This window comes from Pleurodeles waltl, chromosome 12 (genome assembly GCF_031143425.1).
Source record: "Pleurodeles waltl isolate 20211129_DDA chromosome 12, aPleWal1.hap1.20221129, whole genome shotgun sequence".
Taxonomy (NCBI): domain Eukaryota; kingdom Metazoa; phylum Chordata; class Amphibia; order Caudata; family Salamandridae; genus Pleurodeles; species Pleurodeles waltl.
The window spans coordinates 417,250,498-417,272,130 of NC_090451.1; positions in this window are offsets into that span (position 1 = coordinate 417,250,498).

The following is a 21,633-nucleotide window of genomic DNA, read 5'->3' on the forward strand; positions in this document are numbered from 1 at the left end:
GCAGAATCATGCAAAGTCCCACAGTAGTCTGATATGAGATGATCTGTGCCAGTCTCTTACCTGTGTCTCACTGGAAGTATTGCATGATGATGTTGTTTTGGTTGTCCATATCTTCTTCTTCAGCCTCCTCTTCTTCACTGTCCACAGGCTCCACAGCTGCCACAAGACCAACATCAGGCCCATCCTCCTGCAGAAAAGACACCTGGCGTCGCAAAGCCAGGTTGTGCAACATGCAGCATGCCATGATGATCTGGCACACCTTCTTCGGTGAGTAGTATAGGGAGCCACCTGTCAGATGGAGGCACCGGACCCTGGCCTTCAGGAGGCCGAAAGTTTGCTCTATAATCCTCCTAGTTCGCCCATGTGCCTCATTGTAGCATTCTTCTGCCCTTGTCCTGGGATTCCTCACTGTGGTCAGTAGCCATGACAGGTTGGGGTAACCAGAGTCAACTGCAAATATTGAGGGGTATCTGTTAGACACACACCAACCCTTAGGGACTCTCCCATACCCAGACACCTATTCAAACTGTGTGGGGACCTTGAACTCACCTATTAGCCACACACAGTGCCTCTGGAGTTGGCCCATCACATAAGGGATGCTGTTATTCCTCAAAATGTGAGCGTCATGCACTGAGCCAGGATACTTGGCATTCACATGGGAGATGTAGTGGTCTGCTAAACACACCATCTTGAAATTCATGGAATGGTAGCTTTTGCGGCTTCTGTACACCTGTTTGTTCCTGCGGGTGGGACAAATGCCACATGTGTACCATCAATGGCACCAATGATGTTGAGGATATGTCCCAAGGCATAGAAGTCACCTTTCACTGTGGGCAAATCCTCCACCTGGGGGAAAACGATGTAGCTGCGCATGTGTTTAAGCAGGGCAGACAACACTCTGGACAACATGTTAGAGAACATTAGCTGTGACATCCCTGATGCCATGGCCACTGTTGTTTGAAAGGAACCACTGGCAAGGAAATGGAGCACTGACAGGACCTGCACTAGAGGGGAGATTCCTGTGGGATGGTGGATAGCTGACATCAGGTCTGGCTCAAACTGGGCACACAGTTCATGGATTGTGGCACGATCAAGTCTGTATGTGATAATGATGTGTCTGTCTTCCATTGTCGACAGGTCCATCAGGGGTCTGTATACCGGAGGATGACGCCATCTCATCATTTGCCCCAGCGGATGTGCCCTATGGAGGAGAAGGTTGAGCAGAGGGTCATATACCACATAGGGTGCAGAAGGTTGTTTTGCACTATTGTGATGTAATCAGTGTGTGGCACTGTCTGTCCGTATTCCTGCCCAAAAGTGCTGTGACGCAGTTAGGTGCCCTGCCATGTGGTCCTCTGAAATGGCGGCTGCCTGACCTGTAAGGAGGGACAAGGGGAAATGAGGTAACTGCGCTGGCGTTGTGCAGCGTTGCGGGAGGCGGACGAAGACCGCTGCCCAATTCAGCATTGGTTATCATTGGGCCCTATGGGTTCCAGGAGTCAATGACAATGTTCGCCGGTGGTGACGGTACGCACCGCCGCAGACGTGACCACCATTTTCTATCTGTTCACTCACTTGATACCTGACCTTCAACAGGAGAGGACCTACACTGCAAGTGCTGCTGTGACCTGAGTCTGGAAGCGACAATGGCTACAGTGTCTGCTGAAAGGGCCCCTGCCTTCACCGCAGAGGAGTTGGACAACCTGGTGGCTGGGCTCTTCCCCCAGTACACGCTACTCTACTGTCTTCCAGACAAACAGGTGAGTACACTGTGAGTATGATGTATGGGACATGAATGTATGGAGTGGCGTGGATGGAAGATACATGTGGGGGGGCTGTGGTCAGCATGTGAGGATGGTCAGTGTATGTGTTTTAGGGCATGGTTGGGAAGTTGTGGCCAATGAGTAAGAATAATGGGGGAGTAATATCCATTCTCACTTTACCTTTCCTCTAGGTCACCACCCACCAGAAGAAGGGTATTTGGCATGCCATCGCCAAGGAAGTGCGGACCCTGGGGGTCTGCCATAGACGGAGCACCCACTGCCGCAAAAGATGGAAGGACCTGCGCCGCTGGAGCAAGAAGACGGCAGAGGCCCAGCTGGGGATGGCCTCCCAACATGGGGGAGGTGCCCGTCGCACCATGACCCACCTGATGTACCGGATCCTGGCAGTGGCATATCCGGAGTTGGATGGGCGCTTGAGGGCATCACAGCCGCCACAAGGGGGTGAGTACAGTCTCATTCAACTGACTCTGCGCGCTTTATGAGGTGTCTGGGTGGGGGAAGTGGGTTGTGGGTTCCCCTAGGCCAGGGCGAACTTGGTAGGGTAGGTCCCTTGTTAGGTAGGCTCTGTGGAACTCCAACCCCAATAGTGGTAGTGGCCATCTACACCTAGTCAGGCTCCTGTGGGTTCCAGGTGTGCAGCAAATGGGCTTAGGCACAGTCCCCCATGGTCAGGTGATTTTCCTAAGAACTGTTTGTGCATGGCCTAGTGCAGAGGGCTGCTCCATGTGTGTTGTGTCCGCCAACGGTGGTGTTGTTGCTGGCATTGACCATGTGTCTCCTCTGTCTTTCTCCCCCTTTTTGTTTTGTCACCCTGTCCTTTTGTTCATTAGCATCCTCTGGCGGAGGAGCAGAGGCACCGGAGCAGGAGGGAGCTGCAACCCACATGGCCCAGGAGGGTGAATGCATGGAGTCTGAAGGCACCGGTGGGACGGAGGGCGAGGGGAGCTCCACGACGGGGACAGGAGGAGACACCAGCGACAGTGACTCCTCCTCTGATGGGAGCTCCCTTGCGGTGGCGGGCACCTCTGTGCCCACCGCAACAACAGGTACAGCCGCCACCCCCCTACCACCACCGTCCTTCCAGCACCCCCTAAGCGTGTTCCCCGTGCCCACTCACCCAGGAGGGTGGGCATCTCCTTCGCCCCAGGCACCACAGCGCCTTCCCCAGTCAGCCCTGCTGCCCTCAGTGAGGAGGCTATTGACCTCCTGAGATCCCTCACTGTTGGCAGTCAACCATTCTGAATGCCACCCAGGGTGTCGAGAGGCATTTGCAACAAACAAATGCATACCTGGAGGGCATTCCTTCTGGTGTAGTGGCCCAACAGAGAGCATTTCAGGCTCTGGCCTCAGCACTGATGGCAGCCATTGTCCCTGTGTCCAGCCTCCTCCCTCCTCCCACCAACTTCCACTACCCAGACCCAATCCCCTCTACCTCAGCATATCCCAAGCACACCATCAGACCAGCATGCACACACATCAACACACAAAAGTGGCTCATGCAAACATAAGCACCACACATCCCACAGGCACTCACACAAGCACCATACCCATGCAGACACACCAACATCCACTGCTTCAACTGTGTCCCCCTCCTCCAAGTCCTCCACCTCCCTCCCTGTCTCGTCTCCACTCACACCTGCATGCACTACATCCTCAGCCACCACCTCCATCACCAGCACGCCCATCACCACACACCGCTCACGTGCAATCACCACCCCCACTACCATGCACACGTCCCCTGTGTCCTCTCCCAGTGTGTGTGAGCCTTCCTCCCAAATTACACAAATGCAGGCACACACCCACTCAACAGCCATCCACCTCACAACAGCCTCTAGCCCACCTTCACCAAAACTAAGCAGACGTACACCTCCTACACCCACTAGCTCTTCCTCCACTCCTAAACCCCCTCCATCTTCCCGTCCCAGTGTGTCTAAAAAACGTTTCCTAGCTTCCATTGACCTCTTCCCTACACCTCCAACCCCCGTCCTTCCCCTAGGGCCAGGATGTCCAGATCCCAGCCCAGCACCTCAGCCACAAAATCCTCGGCCACTGTGGTCCCTGCAAGTCTGGGAAAAGCGAAGACGCCACCCATCAGGGCTGCCAATGTGCCACCTAGTGAGGCCAAGAACCACTCTATTCCGCCACCTGCCAAGGTAAAGAAGGGACCCAGATGCCAAAGGGAAAAGCCGCACTAACCACCCAGCAAGGCCTCTTCCAGAACCAAAGAGGACAATGCCAAGGTCCCAGCAGAGACTTCCAAGGTGGGGAAGGGACACAAGAGCAAAGGGAAGCCAGCTCAGGGCACGGAGCCTCCGGGTGAGGGACTGGTGTCACCCCTTCTGCAAGACAGAACAGTAATCTGTAGGGCGGTGGCCACTGCGCAGCAACCGCCACCTGCACCGCCACTTGCACCGCCACCTGCATGTCTGCTGCCTCTACTACAGTCCCCAGCATCATCCCCAGTGGGCACCCTTCTGAGACTGCAGGAGACGGCCTGGTGTCTTCTCCACAGGTGCAGACACCTGCACCACCGGCAGCTTCTCCGCCGCAGCCACCACCGCAGCCACCACCACCTGCCCCGTGACGTGCCCAGCCAGTGCCACCACAGCGACATCAGCAGCATCCCCAGTGGACACACATCTGAGACTGCAAGAGACAGCCTTGTGTCTTCCTCCACAGGTGCAGACACCTGCACCACCAGCAGCATCTCCGCCGCAGACACCGCCTCAGCCACCGCCACCTGCCCCGCGACGTGCCCAGCCGGTGCCACCACAGTGGACATCAGCAGCATCCCCAGTGGGCAGCTGTCCGAAGCTGCAGGAGACGTCCTGGACCCTGCACACTATACATGAGGCACCACAACCAGCACTGGCACTACCAGCAGTTGGCAGGCTTGGTCGCCGCAGGGTGGAGTGTGTCTCTGCCTCCATGAAGTATCATGCTAACTGTTCCCTGAAAAGCTCATGGCTCACACACCCAGGTGAGGGAATAGGAACTGCCACATCCCAGGTGCAGCATCACTGGGCACCATGCCCCCTCCAGAACCATTGGAGAAAAGCATCCACTACCCCAGTCGTTGGCAGGATGAAGCACTCTGGGCACCATGCCCCCTCCAGAACCAGTGGAGAAAAGCATCCACTACCCCAGTCCTTGGCAGGATGAAGCACTCTGGGCACAAAGCCTCCTCCAGAACCAGTGGAGAAAAGCATCCTCTACCCCCAGTCCTTTGCAGGATGAAGCACTCTGGGCAAAAAGCCCCCTCCAGAACCAGTGGAGAAAAGCATCCACTACCCAGTCCTAGGCAGGATGAAGCACTCTGGGCACAAAGCCCCCTCCAGTACCAGTGGAGAAAAGCATCCGCTAGAGAGACTGTGGCTTTGCACTCCCCAGGACCAAGCAGTGGACAAACCACCCACTTGAGAGACTGTGGCTTTGTACTCCCCAGGAACAAGCAGTGGGCAAAACACCCATTTGAGAAACTGTGGCTTTGCACTCCCCAGGACCAAGCAGTGGGCAAACCACCCATTTGAGAGACTTGAGAGACTGTGGCTTTGCACTCCCAGGAGCAAGCAGTGGGCATGGAGCCCCCTCGAGGAGAAGTGGTGTCGTCCCATCATCCGGCTGAGGTGCCCTCCTCTCTTCCCCCTGAGGGGCCTGTGTTTTTTGCGACCTGATGCCCCTGCAGTGTTCTCTCAGTTTTGAGGCAGGTGTCATGTGTGGGCTTCGCCCATGCTTTTTGGGACGACTGGCCCACGGGTATTTAATGGAACAGTATACGGACTTGTGTACTTGCTGTAAATATTTGTAAATACTGATCTTTCAAAGTTATCTTGGCCTATCTGGATGTTCGATGATTACACTCGTTACAATCATTTCATTTGGTCCTTGAGTTCTTCCAGGGGGTATCGGTGATGTATTTGGATGTGTTTGTGTGTCTTTTGTTGTGGGAGAGGGGTGGGGGTGTTGCGTGTTGCGTTTTGCGTGTGTGTGTCACTCTCTTTTTCCACCCCTCCTCCCCTGTGTGCTAGGTGCAGTACTCACCGTGGTCGTCGCCGCTGTCTTTGATGTTCCTGGTAGATGAGGAGGTAAACCAAGATTAGTAACACCTGAAACTCGGGCTCCATTGCGTCCTGGTTCCTCGTTAGGCATCGAGAGGTGAGTGGTTTCCATTCCACAGACTGTTTCCACCGTGCTTTTGATGGCATTGGTACCGCCCCGGAAAAGCTGGCAGATCGGTGCCTTGTAATAGTGTGGGCGGTACATTGTCTTCCGCCAGGCTGTTGGTGATGACCGCCGCGGTGTTTGTTTCTGCCGCCGTGGCGGTCGGAATGTTAAAGTAGCTGTCTGTGTTGCCATTTTCCGCCATGGTCGTGATTCCATTTTTTTTACTGGCGGCCTGTTGGCGGTATTACCGACCGCCAGGGTTGTAATGAGGGCCTAAGTCTGATTAGCATCAAAATTTTAACACCTGGTCAGACCAAGTGTTAAAATGAGGCCCACCCACTACCACATAGGGGAAACAGACAGAAGAAACATTGGCAAGCAATTGGACAACATGAACCTGTTATTGCGACAGCTTGGCACCCGTAGAATGCGACAGCAATGATGCCAAGCGCCACCAGCACCACCACAGCAAACACAAACATCACCACAGCAGTCACAAAGGCAACGTAGAAGGCAGGAGAGGATATTTCTCCAGTGTGCAACCATCCTTGCCCTCAGGGAAGAAGAGTGTCCAGATTATACCTTCTGAGGCGAGACTCCATTGTATGCCTGCACATTATGCCAGACATCACAGCATGAGTGGAAAGTCACACAGCATTTCCACCCATTACCAAACTCCTGGCTGTCCTCCACTTGCTGGCATCAGGATCATTCCAGATAACTGCTACACAAGTGGGTGGGATCGTCTAACCATCCCTCTCTGCCTTCTTTCCGAAGGTACTAGATGCCATCATCAGACTCACACCCCACCACATTTGATTCCCCAACACCCAGGAGCTGCAGCAGGAGAACAAGCAAGGTTTCAATCAAATTTCTGGTTTCCCACCTGTGCTTGGTGCACTGGACTGCACCCATGTCCAACTTGCCCCTCCTGCTGAAACTGAACACCTCCTCAGGAAACGCAAACATACCCACTCCATCAATGTGCAGGCCATTGTGGACCACTGTGGAATTATTACAAAATATCCCTGCAGCATCCATGATGCTTACATATTCAGGCACTCTACTATAAACTAATGATTCCAGGATAGACATTATGGAAATGGACCACTTGTAGGTAAGATAGCATACAAACATAGCACAGACAACACACCAAACTTGTAGTACAAATAATGCACTGACACTTTACATGACAGACAGGTGGAGCAATGTCCCCTTTGAATACAAAGGTTGGGCTCCAACCACTTCATGTGTCCACAGGTTGACAACAAAACACAGATCCTTCACACATAACACTTACCAAGGAATAGCTCAGCTATGTGAATTTCATTAGCCATTCAATCGCCAATAACTCACATATTGGCACTGATGCTCCTTTACCATGCTGTAGAAACCTCAGGCAGCACCGAAATCAATTGCCACCCGAGCGGTCCCAACGCACTTCTAGATATCAGCAAAACATAACATATATACTCCTTTGTTCAACTTTCCCTTTTGTGGTGCATAGTGCAGCACAAATTGAAATACAAAATCACCATCAATGAAAGATCATGTGCAGGAATGGACACCTCACAGCACACCAAAAATCATACCCGTAAATCCCACATCTCAAACCATGAAATAAGGGTACCAACAGTAGACTGAGGCAAATGAACTACTGACAATTTACAGGGAGAGGCCAGAAGTGTATATGAATGAGGATATGTGGGATGTAGCAGGGCTGGACTCCTGATGCTGGGCAGTGCTGAAAAGTACAGCATGCCCTGTCCTGTCCCACACTTGTCTGAAACATCTTGCATACATCACAATACATCCCATACAACCAAGCCACACTGGATATATGAACCTTATGCACATACCTATCCTAGTCAGAAATTGGCAACAACAACACTTTGTGCAAGGGAGGTATTTCAAGAGCAAAGGGGTGGAATTCATATACAACACACAGTGCCCTACATCTGTTACATGGCACACAACACACAAAATAGGTACACATTTCTATAACATCATTCTTCTGCAGGTCTAAAAAGAAGGCACTGAGGGTCACATCTCAGAAAAGAGGTGCTGCATCTAAAGCAGCACCACTTTACTTATGCCCCTTAGTGCCCCCCTACCGCCAACATGTGTGTGACGTATTCAATATGTGGTGCACCATGGCACAGAGTAGGTGCAATAGTGTCAAGATAATGGATGCCATAGATGGACTGTGCAGAATTATTGTCAAATTTATCGTGCAAATTCTGCACCGTACATAGGGGCCCCTGGAAAGCAATGGTGTGCCCCCTACTAACGCCTGCTCTGTGTAGGCGTTAAAAGTATCTGATAAAAATGACGCATTGGAACCTCTCTATTCCTCTAAACCATTTTTGCATTTGCCCTAACAGGGGAACACACCCCTTGCATACATAATACCTGGCACAGATATAATATGGCTCAAAGGGTCACCAAAGTGTTGCACTGCATGTGTATTGCATCTTTGTAAGCATAGCGAGGGTTTTTTGGCCTTGTTGGGCCACAATAGTGTAAATCAAAATGAGGCTCATGTTATGCAAGGAGGTGCTAGGTCCTCTTAAATTTGGCCCTCAGGCTCAAATATAGACAGCAACACACATATTTGGCATAGGCAAACTGTTGGACCAGAATTTAAATTACAATCATCAGGTACATGAGGCACAACCCATGATAGGAAAGTGCACCACCAGACACCAATGCAACCATCTATCCAAACACGAACACACACAATACCAGATGCTAGTCTGATTCACCACTCCACTCAAAAAAAATATGTGCCTAACAAATATGCATGATTGGCACATGTTCTCACATTCCATTACAGTGTACCGAGGTTACAGCATATAGCCATGGGTCATGACACATTTTGGAAATCCTACATCTGATGCAGAGCAGATGTACAATGAAGGCCATAGAACAATGAGAAATGTGGTGGAGAGGATATTTGGCCTCCTTAAGTCAAGGTTCAGGTGCCTACATCTATCATGAGGAGGACAGTTATATGCATCACCCCTTGCCTGCAAAATGATCCTTGTGTTTGCATTTTGCATAACATTTGTCTACACACCAATGTCCCTTGGGATGAACAAGTAGATGCCCCCATTGAGGAGGATGACAATAATGGTGTACAACAGGAGGAGGGGGAAGAGCAAAACACTGCTGCTGGAGTAAGCAGAATTGAGAAGATAAGAGCTAATTATCACAACTTTTTCACATAGACACTGTACTCCAAGGTTCACCATGTAAATAATTCAATCAAATCACGTAAACTCAGAATGCTCATGGCGTACTCATTTTCACCATCACATACCATTTGTAACTTGCCCATATCTCAGACAGCATGATTACACCACAGCCATTGTAAACAACTTAAGAACATAGGGCCAGATTTAAGAGGGCCTAATGTATCCTTGTGCAACATTAGTGTCATACATCTTACGCTAATGAGACCCAACAATGCCAAAATCTAAGCACCAGAAATACAAAGTGGCGAAATGCATGCATTGGGCCACTTTGTAACACCTTGCACCACAATATGCCTGCAACAGACATTAAGGGCCTCATTACAAACCTGGGAGTTAGTGATAAAGCGGCGGTAATACCGCCAACAGGGCCGGCAGTAACAAAAATGGAATTATGACCATGGCGGAAACCGCTCACACAGACAGACACTTTAACACACCTACAGTCACAGCAGTATCAACAAGCACCACGGCGGTAACCGCCAACAGCCGGGTGGAAGACAATGTACTGCCCACTGTATTAAGACAGGCTTATCTGCCACATTTTCCGGAGCGGTACCAATGACATCAAAAGCACGGCGGAAACAGAACACAGAAGTCAAAGGACTCACCTCTGAGGAGTGTGCCCTGTGCGATGTCTTGGGGAGTGCTATGCCACAGTCTCTCAAATGGGTGGTTTGCCCACTGCTTGGTCCTGCATAGTGCAAAGCCACAGTCTCTCAAGTGGGTGGTTTGCCCACTGCTTGGTCCTGGGGAGTGCAAAACCACAGTCTCACTAGTGGATGGCTTCTTCCACTGGTTCTGGAGGGGGCCTTGTGCCCAGTGTGCTTCATCCTGGCAAGGATGGTGTGAGTGGATGGCTGCTTCCACTGGTTCTGGAGGGGGCCTTGCGCCCCGTATGCTTCATCCTGGCAAGGATTGGGTGAGTGGATGGCCTCTTCCACTAGTTGTGGAGGGGGCCTTGTGCCCCGTGTGCTTCATCCTGGCAAGGATGGGGTGAGTGGATGGCCTTTTCAACTAGTTCTGGAGAGGGCCTTGTACCTAGTGTGCTTCATCCTGGCAAGGATGGGGTGAGTGGATGGCTTCTTCCACCGGTTCTGGAGGGGGCTTGTGCCCAGTGTGCTTCTTCCTGGCAGGGATGGGGGAGTGGATGGCTTCTTCCACTGGTTCTGGAGGAGACATTGTGCCCCATGTGCTTCATCCTGGCAAGGATGGGGTGAGTGGATGGCCTCTTCCACTGGTTCTGGAGGGGACCTTGTGCCCAGTGTGCTTCAACCTGGCAAGGATGGGGTGAGTTGATGGCCTCTTCCACTGGTTCTGGTGGGAGCATTGTGCCCTGTGATGCATCACTTGGGGAGTGCAAGGTCACAGTCTCTCACCTGGTGTCACTCCCACAGGATTTGCATGGTCCAGGACGCACTACAGCCCATGGAGGCAGGATTACACACTGCCCGCCGGCGGTGATGGCTGCTCAGTGGTGGCAGTGGTGGGGCTGGTGTTGGGGCTGGCAGTGGCGGGGGAGGCTCCAACCCATCCCCTGCAGCCTCAGACGGCTGCGCACTGGGGCTGCTGCTGTTGGTGGCAGTGCTGGCTGTGTTGGGGGGAGGCTCCAGCCCATCCCCTGCAGCCTCGGACGGCTGCCCACTGGGTCTGCTGCTGCTGGAGGTGGTGTTGGTGGCGGTGCTGGTGGAGGTGCTGGCTGTGGTAGGGGGAGGTTCCAGCCCATCCCCTGCAGCCTCGGACGGCTGCCCAATGGGGCTGCTGCTGCTGGCAGTGGTGCCAGTGGGGGTGCAGGCTGTGGTGGGGGGAGGCTCCAGCCCATCCCCTGCAGCCTCGGACGGCTGAACCACCATGGTTGGTGCTGGGAGCTCAGTATCAGTCCCAGCACCAGGCCTCCTGTCCTTCCTGCCTGCTGGTGCAAGCCCCTTGCCCTTCCCTTTGGCAGCTGGTGGTGCCTCCTTGCTCTTCCCTTTGGCCACTGGTGGTGCCTCCTTGCCCTTCCCTTTTGCAGCAGGTGGTGCCTCCATGCTCTTCCCTTTGGCAGCTGGTGGTGCCTCCTTGCCCTTCCCTTTGGCAGTTGGTGGTGCCTCCTTGCCCTTCCCTTTGGCAGCTGGTGGTGCCTCCTTGCCCTTCCCTTTGGCAGTTGGTGGTGCCCACTTGCCCTTCCCTTTGGCAGCTGGTGGTGCCCCCTTGCCCTTCCCTTTGGCAGCGTGTGGTGCCTCCTTGCCCTTCCCTTTGGCAGTTGGTGGTGCCCCCTTGCCCTTCCCTTTGGCAGCTGGTGGTGCCTCCTTGCCCTTCCTTGATGCACCTGGGGCAGGCACACTTTCAGTGCTGCTGCCTGGTTCCCTGGAGCCTCTCCCACCTTCAGTAGCTGTCAACACTACTGTGGCCGTGGACTGGGTAGCTGATGTGCTCGCCTGGGTTCTGACCACCCTGGCCCAATGTTAAGGACGGGGGGTAGGGGTAGGGAAGAGGTCAACGGTGGAGAGGAAAAGCTTCTTAGGGACATTGGGGCGGGAAGAGGGTGAAGGTTTGGGAGTGGAGGAAGAGGGAGTGGTTGTAGGAGGTGTCTGTCTGCTGAGTTTGGGTGCAGGTGTATGGGCTGGATGCTGTTGTGAGGTGGATGGCTGTTAGGTGTCTGAGTACTTGCGTTTGGGTACTTTGGGAGGAGGGGGCACAGACACAGTGGGAGAGGACACAGGGGACGTGTGCATGGATGTGGGGGTGGTGACTGCCAATGAAGGGTGTGTAGTGATAGGCGTGATGGTGATGGAGGTAGTGGATGAGGAAGTAGCACATGCAGGTGTGAGTGGAGACGCTACTGGGAGGGAGGTGGATGACAAGGAGGAGGGGGACACAGTGGAGGCAGTGGATGTTGGTATGTCTGCATCTGGATGGTGTTTGTTTAAGTGCCTGTGGGATAATGTGTGGTGCTTGTGTTTGCCTGGGCCACTCGTGTGTGTTGTCTGGTGTGCATGCTGGTCTGCCTGTGTGCTTGGGATAAGTTGGGGTTAAGGGGAATGGGACTGGGTAGAGGAAGTTGGAGGAAGGAGGCTAAAAACAGGGACAATGGCTGCCATCAGAAAGGGGGACAGAGCCTGGATTGATCTCTGTTGGGCCACCATGCCAGAGTGAATGCCTTCCAGGAATGCATTAGTTTGTAACAAATGGGCTGCCAGCCCCGGATGACATTCACAATGGTTGACTGCCCAACAGAAATGGATCGCAGGAGGTCAGTAGCCTCCTCATTCAGGGCAGCAAGCCTAACAGGGGCAGGGCTTGAGGTGCCTGGGGCGAAGGAGATGCCCACCCTCCTTGGTGAGCGGGCACGGGAAACACGCTGAGGGGCTGCTGGGAGGGTGATGCTGGTACGGGGGTGGCGGCTGTACCTGTAGTTGGGGTGGGCACAGAGGAATCACTGTCAGAACTGTCCCCTACTGTCTCTTCTGTGGTGCTCCCCTCGCCCTCCGTCCCACTGGTGCCCTCACTGTCAGGGGAGAGAGACAAAGGATACACTTGGTCAGTGGCAGCAACAACATTACCGTTGGTGTACACAACACATACACACAGGGAACAGCCCTACACACTAGGCAATGCATTAACAGTCACAATGTTAGACACCAGCCCATGTACAGGGATACCTAATGCCAATTGCAGCATATCTGAGACCCACAGACCAATGCCCAGTAGTGGATGCCTACTAGCTTGGTAGGAGGTGGTGTACATCAGACCCTGCCCAACATGGGACCTATCCTGCAATGTCTGGCCTGGCCTAGGGGCACCCACAGGCCCACATCCCCCACCCAGAGACCTTCCCACCAGGCGAAAGTAGTACATTGTGAAACTGTACTCACCCCCTTGTGGCTGCTGTGATGCCCTCAAGCTCTGGATAGGCCACTGCCAGTGTGCAGGCCATCAGGGGGGTCAGGGTTCGATGGGCACCCCTTCCTCATTGAAGGGCCATCCCCAGCTGGGCCTCTGCCGTATTCCTTGCCCAGCGTCTCAGGTCCTCCCACCGTTTGTGACAGTGGGTGCTCCACCTGCCGTAGACAACCAGGGTCCGCACGTCCTTCGCGATGGCAAGCCATATACCCTTTTTCTGATGGGCGCTGACCTGCAGAAAAATACACATAGTAAAAAGGTATCAGTCCGCCTGTCCGGCCTGTTACACTCATGTCCCACCATAAACCTCACATCCCTATTAGCACAGACATTGCCCACCATACATGCAGCACGCTGCCCAGGACCATTCCACCAACTCCCCCACTACACGAGGCCCTCACACACAGCACTCCATGCATTGCCCATTGCGTCGTGCTCACAATGTACTCACCTGTTGATCTGGAGGCCCATACAGCATTCGGTACTGGGGTATGACCCCATCCACCAGTATCTCCAACTCCGCAGCGGTGAAGGCAGGGACCCGTCCCCCAGTGACACAAGCCATGGTCTGTTCCAGACACAGGTCACAGCAGCACTTGCAGTGTAGGTCCTCTCCTGTTGAAGGTCAGGTAGCAAGTGAGTGGCGGTGCGTACCATCACCGCTGGCGTATATCACCATTGGCCACTGTAACCCATGTGGCCCAATGACAACCAATGAGGAGTTGCACGGCGGTACTCGACCGCCTTCCGCAATGGTGCACAACGTCAGCGGCATTACCTCATTTCCACATGTCCATCCACACAGGACAGGCGGATGCCATTTCAGGGGAGGCAGGCCATGGCACCTAACTGCATCACAGTACAAATAGGCACCATTTGGGCCTATTCAACAATATACTGTTACAGTCACAACATGCAATGCAGTGTAGTGTTGGAAATGTGGAATACTGACCATCTGCTCCCCATTTTGCCCCCTAGATTACAACCGCTGCGGATGAATAGGAGATGGAGACATCACCTCGTGTACAGACCCCTGGTGGACTTGGCAACAATGGAGGACAGGCACATTATCCTCACCTACCGTATAGACTGGACAGGGCCACAATCACAGACCAGTGTGCCCAATTGAAGCCTGACCTGATATCTGCAATCCGTCAGCCCACCGGGTCCCCTCTCTTGTGCAAGTCCTGTCTCCGCTTCATTTCTTGGCACCCGGATCCTTCCAAGTGACAGTGGGATTGGCAGCAGGAATGTCACAGACAATGTTCTCAATAGTGCTGACAAGAGTGTTGTCTGCCATGATTAAACACATGCGCAGCTATATCGTTTTTCCCCATGTGGAGGATTTGGCCACAGTGAAAGCTGACTTCTATGCAATGGGACATATCCCCAACATCATTGGGGCTATTGATGGTACACATATTGTATTTGTCTCCCCCCCCCCCTGGAGAAACGAACAGGTAATCAGAAATCGAAAGAGCTTTCACTCCATGAATGTGCAGATAGTCTGCCTGGCGGACCAGTACATCTCCTATGTCAATGCAAAGTATCCTGGGTCTGTGCATGATGCCTTTATCCTGAGGAATAGCAGCATCCCATATGTGATGGCTCAACTCCAGAGGCACCAGGTGTCGCTAATAGGTGAGCCCTGGTGCCCACCCAGTGGATGTTGGTGTATGGGTATGGTGTTGGCCCTAAGGGTTAGTGTGTGTCTAACAGGTAACCCTCAATATTTGCAGGTAACTCTGGTTACCCCAACCTCTCATGGCTACTGACCCCAGTAAGGAATGCCAGGACAAGGGCAGAGGAATGTTACAATGAGGCACATCGGCGGACAAGATCTCTGTACTACTCACCCAAGAAGGTCTGCCAGAAAATCGTGGCAAGCTGCATGTTGCATAACCTTGACTGAAGGTGCCAGGTGCCTTTTCTATAGAAGGATGAGGATGGAGATGGGCGTGTAGCAGAAGTGGACCGTGTGGACAGTGAAGATAAAGAGGCAGAGGGTGAGGATGAGGACAACAGAACAGCAATAATATGACAGTACTTCCAGTGACACACAGGTAAGACACTGTAATTTAATTTTACATTGCCAGTTTTGGATTGGACATTGTACATGGCAGGCAGATTCTCCCAATTTTATGGCCATTTACTGTACCCTTTGGCATCTCTATTTTAAGATATCTGTGCCCCACTCTGGCACCTGGTGTGTTGACTGCAGCCTACTACAGGTCATTCCTATGTATACATCCCTGTACAATTGTATTGCAGTGTTTAAAGCGTGTTAAACAAACACATAGTTCAATCATTTGACAGACTCCATACCGTATTTTTTTAAGAGGTGTTTATTTAATTGCCAATAAGAAGAGGGGTATGTGCAATGGGCTGGGGTGATGGTGGAGGAAAGTCCAGGATAGAGTCCAGTCTATTTGTATCACAGGTGCATTGTCCAAGGGGGCATAGGAAGTGGAGCAATTCAAGTTCAAGGTGGACAGGGTGACAGAGAGGGACACAAGGGTGACAATCAGGGGAGCCCTATTTCCTGGACGGGGTCTTGGCAATGTTCTCTGGCTTCTGCCTGGCTCACAGGGACCGTTTGCCTGGTGGTTCTCCTTCTGCAGGGGGAGGGGTGCTGGTGGCCTGTTGTTCCTGTGGCGAGGCGTCCTGTCCACTAGCGGCAGCAGAGGTGGAGGGCTGTTCATCGGTGTGGCTAGTGTCAGGGGCCCGGTGGTGTGCCACTGCCTCCCTCATGGTGATGGCCATGTCTGCCAGCACCCCTGCAATGGTGACCAGGGTGGTGTGGATGTCCCTCAGGTCCTCCCTAATCCCCAGGTACTGTCCCTCCTGCAGCCGCTGGGTCTCCTGCAACTTGCCAGTTTCTGGCCCATTAGCTCCTGGGAATGGTGGTATGCTCCCTGGATGCTGGTGAGGGCTTCGTGGAGAGTCGGTTCCCTGGGCCTGAACTCCCCCTGTCACACAGCAGTCCTCCCAGCTTCCCTGTTGTCCTGTGCCTCTGTCCCCTGAACTGTGTGCCCACTGCCACTGACCCCAGGCCCCTGATCATTCTGTGTTTGTGGGGTGTCTTGGGGTCCATGTAGTAGTGGACACACTGCTGATTGATGTGTCCTGGGGACAGAGGAATGTGCATGTACATCAAGCAATGTCCAAACAAATCACAGACCCTTGGCAAATTGTATGCATGAAGAATGACAAAGAAAAGTTGATTGTATCATTTCCTCTACTCATATCTGACATGAGTAATCACAGTATCCAAATAACACTCTTTTTGAATGTGACATTGTGGAATGCAGATGTGAGTGTGTGGCCATGTTTAATAAATTATATGAAGTTACAGCAGAACACTTCAGAGAGAAGTTGAAAGACTAATGTACAGATATTAGGGGTACCTGAAAATACCAAGTGGACGGCCATGGGCCTGTTCGTGGAGGATTTCATTCTGAAACAACTGCAACCACGTAGGCTTTCCAAAATCAGGTAGGTGGAGTGAGCTCACTGCATCCCAGGCGCACCATCAAAGCCCGGTGCACACACTCATCCTATCATAGCAAGACGATACCGGGATCTGATTCTCCAAGAAGCTTACAGTGCTCCTCCATTGCACATAGGTAACTCTCGGGTTACCGTCTTCCCCGATGTGACTCTTCGGGTCCAGAGGCTGTGCTGCAGCTTCCTCTAAAAGAAGAAGGCTCTGAGCAAATGGGACCACAAGTATTCAATGATTTTCCCAGCGCAGCTTTGAGTAGTCGCTGCAGGCAAAACTCACTTTTTTTTTTTTAGCCCAGAACCTGGGCAGGATTGGCTGGATGGTTGGCAGGAGGCTTAAGATACTGCGACCGCCCTGAGAGACGCTGGAGTGGCGGCACAGCAACTGAGACTTAAGATACACTCGAAGTGGAGATGCGGGGCAAAATCAAATCGCCTAGCCCAGGGCATCACCCTGATCCCTGGTATGGAGCTTGGAACCCACGGGGAGACCAGAAGTGCCCGTGTAATTGTAAATGTGGCACTGGAGATACACCAGGAGCATCTTGTGGGTTGCCTGGGAGCAGCCCTCGACGGTCCTAAATCAGTGATTAGGGGCAAATAGAGAATGAGGATGTGAAAAAACCAACTTGGGAAATACATTCCAGTAAAAGGGCCGGGTGGGGGCCAGAAGGCGGTAGTGAGGCTTCCTAGTTATGTTTAGTTGGGGCAACAGGTGCTCTGTGCAGTTGAGGAGGCGGGCAGTTTGGATTCCGCAGTGCAGTGTAGCAGGGAGGAGGGATTCATGTTTGACCCAAGGGTAGGTCGCTCCCCCTGCCGCTGCAGCTCCTCCAGGTTCCTGAGTTCCTGAGACCCACCCCACAGTAAGTACCCCCCACCTCCCAGCCCCTCGTTCTGCCCCGCGCTACTCACCCTCTCTCCTGCTCCTGCTTCTTTTCCTCTTTCCTTCTTCTCTGTTCTTCCTCCTCGCTCCTCGTCTGTATTCTTCTTCTGTACTCCTCTTCTCCCCGTCTTCTCTCCTCTTCTCTTCTTCCTCATCTTCTGCTGTGGTATTCTGCACCCTGTTTCTTCGTTTTTTGTATCTCCCTCCGTGTTCTTCTGTGTTCTTCTGTGTTCCTCTGTCTTCTTCTGTCTTCTTCTGTCTTCCTCTGTCTTCCTCTGTCTTCCTCTGTCTTCTTCTGTCTTCCTCTGTGTTTTTCTGTCTTCCTCGGTGTTCTTCTGTCTCCCTCTGTGTTCTTCTGTCTTCTTCTGTATTCTTCTGTGTTCTTCTGTATTCTTCTCTGTTCTTCTGTACTCCTCTCTGTTCTTCTGTGTTCTTCTGTGTGTCTTCTGCTCTTCCGGTCTTCTGCTCTTCCGGTCTTCAGTACTTCCGGTCTTCAGTCCTTCCGGTCTTCTGCTCTTCTGTTCTTCTTTTCTTCTGTTCTTCTTTTCTTCTTGTCTTCTTGTCTTCTGCCTTCGGCTCTTCTGCCTCCTCCGTCCTCTTCTCCCCGCGCCTGCCCTCCTGCTCCTGCCTCATCCCCCTCCCCCACTCGCATCCCCCCCTCTATCTCCCCTATCTAACCCGTTCACTTTCTACCTCCCTCACTCCTCCTATCTACCTATCTCTCCATCTCTCTATCCCACTATCCAACTCCCTCACTCTCCACCTCCTCCTATCTTCCTATCTTCCTATCTCTATATCTTTTTCCCTATCTATCGATTTCTCTATCTACCTTTTCTCTCTACCTATTTCTCTATCTCTCCCCCCCTCCCGCCACCCCCTCTATTACCTATCTTCCTATCCCCTCACTCTACCTCTCACCCTCACCCACCTCTACAACCCCCCCTCCCCTATCTTCACAACCCTACACCTATCTTTCTCCCTAATCTCCTAAACCTCCTAACACTCTCCCCCCTCCACCCTTAAACCCCCCCTCCCCCAGCTCTTCTCACTCTACCTGTCCCCCCCCCCTCCCTCGCGCTTTCCCGCCGCGACCTCCTGCACGCCCCGCCCCCCAGCTCCCATTCGCCCCCAGCTGACCCCTCCCCCCCTCCTACCTCATATGGCGGCCGCTGCGCGACAGTGGTAGCGACCCTTGACCCAAGGGTAGGTCGCTCCCCCTGCCGCTGCAGCTCCTCCAGGTTCCTGAGTTCCTGAGACCCACCCCACAGTAAGTACCCCCCACCTCCCAGCCCCTCGTTCTGCCCTGCGCTACTCACCCTCTCTCCTGCTCCTGCTTCTTTTCCTCTTTCCTTCTTCTCTGTTCTTCCTCCTCGCTCCTCGTCTGTATTCTTCTTCTGTACTCCTCTTCTCCCCGTCTTCTCTCCTCTTCTCTTCTTCCTCATCTTCTGCTGTGGTATTCTGCACCCTGTTTCTTCGTTTTTTGTATCTCCCTCCGTGATCTTCTGTGTTCTTCTGTGTTCCTCTGTCTTCTTCTGTCTTCCTCTGTCTTCCTCTGTCTTCTTCTGTCTCCCTCTGTGTTCTTCTGTATTCTCTGTTCTTCTGTCTTCTTCTGTCTTCTTCTGTCTTCCTCTGTCTTCTTCTGTATTCTTCTGTGTTCTTCTGTATTCTTCTGTGTTCTTCTGTATTCTTCTCTGTTCTTCTGTACTCCTCTCTGTTCTTCTGTGTTCTTCTGTGTTCTTCTGTGTGTCTTCTGCTCTTCCGGTCTTCTGCTCTTCCGGTCTTCAGTCCTTCCGGTCTTCTGCTCTTCTGTTCTTCTGTTCTTCTGTTCTTCTTTTCTTCTTGTCTTCTTGTCTTCTGCCTTCGGCTCTTCTGCCTCCTCCGTCCTCTTCTCCCCGCGCCTGCCCTCCTGCTCCTGCCTCATCCCCCTCCCCCACTCGCATCCCCCCCTCTATCTCCCCTATCTAACCCGTTCACTTTCTACCTCCATCACTCCTCCTATCTACCTATCTCTCCATCTCTCTATCCCACTATCCAACTCCCTCACTCTCCACCTCCTCCTATCTTCCTATCTTCCTATCTCTCTATCTTTTTCCCTATCTATCGATTTCTCTATCTACCTTTTCTCTCTACCTATTTCTCTATCTCTCCCCCCCTCCCGCCACCCCCTCTATTATCTATCTTCCTATCCCCTCACTCTACCTCTCACCCTCACCCACCTCTACAACCCCCCCTCCCCTATCTTCACAACCCTACACCTATCTTTCTCCCTAATCTCCTAAACCTCCTAACACTCTCCCCCCTCCACCCTTAAACCCCCCTCCCCCAGCTCTTCTCACTCTACCTGTCCCCCCCTCCCTCGCGCTTTCCCGCCGCGACCTCCTGCACGCCCCCGCCCCCCAGCTCCCATTCGCCCCCAGCTGACCCCTCCCCCCCCTCCTACCTCATATGGCGGCCGCTGCGCGACAGTGGTAGCGACCTTTGACCCAAGGTTAGGTCGCTCCCCCTGCCGCTGCAGCTCCTCCAGGTTCCTGAGTTCCTGAGACCCACCCCACAGTAAGTACCTCCCAGCCCCTCGTTCTGCCCCGCGCTACTCACCCTCTCTCCTGCTCCTGCTTCTTTTCCTCTTTCCTTCTTCTCTGTTCTTCCTCCTCGCTCCTCGTCTGTATTCTTCTTCTGTACTCCTCTTCTCCCCGTCTTCTCTCCTCTTCTCTTCTTCCTCATCTTCTGCTGTGGTATTCTGCACCCTGTTTCTTCGTTTTTTGTATCTCCCTCCGTGTTCTTCTGTGTTCCTCTGTCTTCTTCTGTCTTCCTCTGTCTTCTTCTGTCTTCCTCTGTCTTCTTCTGTCTTCCTCTGTGTTTTTCTGTCTTCCTCGGTGTTCTTCTGTCTCCCTCTGTGTTCTTCTGTATTCTTCTCTGTTCTTCTGTCTTCTTCTGTCTTCTTCTGTCTTCCTCTGTCTTCTTCTGTATTCTTCTGTGTTCTTCTGTATTCTTCTCTGTTCTTCTGTACTCCTCTCTGTTCTTCTGTGTTCTTCTGTGTGTCTTCTGCTCTTCCAGTCTTCTGCTCTTCCGGTCTTCAGTCCTTCCGGTCTTCAGTCCTTCCGGTCTTCTGTTCTTCTGTTCTTCTGTTCTTCTTTTCTTCTTGTCTTCTGCCTTCGGCTCTTCTGCCTCCTCCGTCCTCTTCTCCCCGCGCCTGCCCTCCTGCTCCTGCCTCATCCCCCTCCCCCACTCGCATCCCCCCCTCTATCTCCCCTATCTAACCCGTTCACTTTCTACCTCCCTCACTCCTCCTATCTACCTATCTCTCCATCTCTCTATCCCACTATCCAACTCCCTCACTCTCCACCTCCTCCTATCTTCCTATCTTCCTATCTCTCTATCTTTTTCCCTATCTATCGATTTCTCTATCTACCTTTTCTCTCTACCTATTTCTCTATCTCTCCCCCCCTCCCGCCACCCCCTCTATTACCTATCTTCCTATCCCCTCACTCTACCTCTCACCCTCACCCACCTCTACAACCCCCCCTCCCCTATCTTCACAACCCTACACCTATCTTTCTCCCTAATCTCCTAAACCTCCTAACACTCTCCCCCCCTCCACCCTTAAACCCCCCTCCCCCAGCTCTTCTCACTCTACCTGTCCCCCCCTCCCTCGCGCTTTCCCGCTTCGACCTCCTGCACACCCCCGCCCCCCAGCTCCCATTCGCCCCCAGCTGACCCCTCCCCCCCTCCTACCTCATATGGCGGCCGCTGTGCGACCGCGCAGCGGGCGCGTGCAGCGGGTGCGCCGCTGGCGCGCCGGAGGCGCACCAGAGGCAAGCCCGTCTGCGCCCGTCTGCGCCTGGCCCGCGCCCAGCGCCATGACCCCTGGTCCCCAGCGCTCCCAAGCCCCGATGATCCGCTATGACCCCACCACCCTCCATGCCCTCAACCCAGGACGCTCCAACACCTGCTTCCAAGCTCACCCCAAACGCACCCATGGACCCTTCGCCTGCAACTCCTGCAAACGCATCTTCCACCACGCAACAACTACGACCACAAGCCCACGCGCCATCAACCACCTCAAGTGCATCCTAGTCAACGCTCGCTCCGTTCACAAACACGCCGTTGAACTCTGGGACCTCCTAGACTCCACAGCACCGGACGTCGCCTTCATCACGGAGAC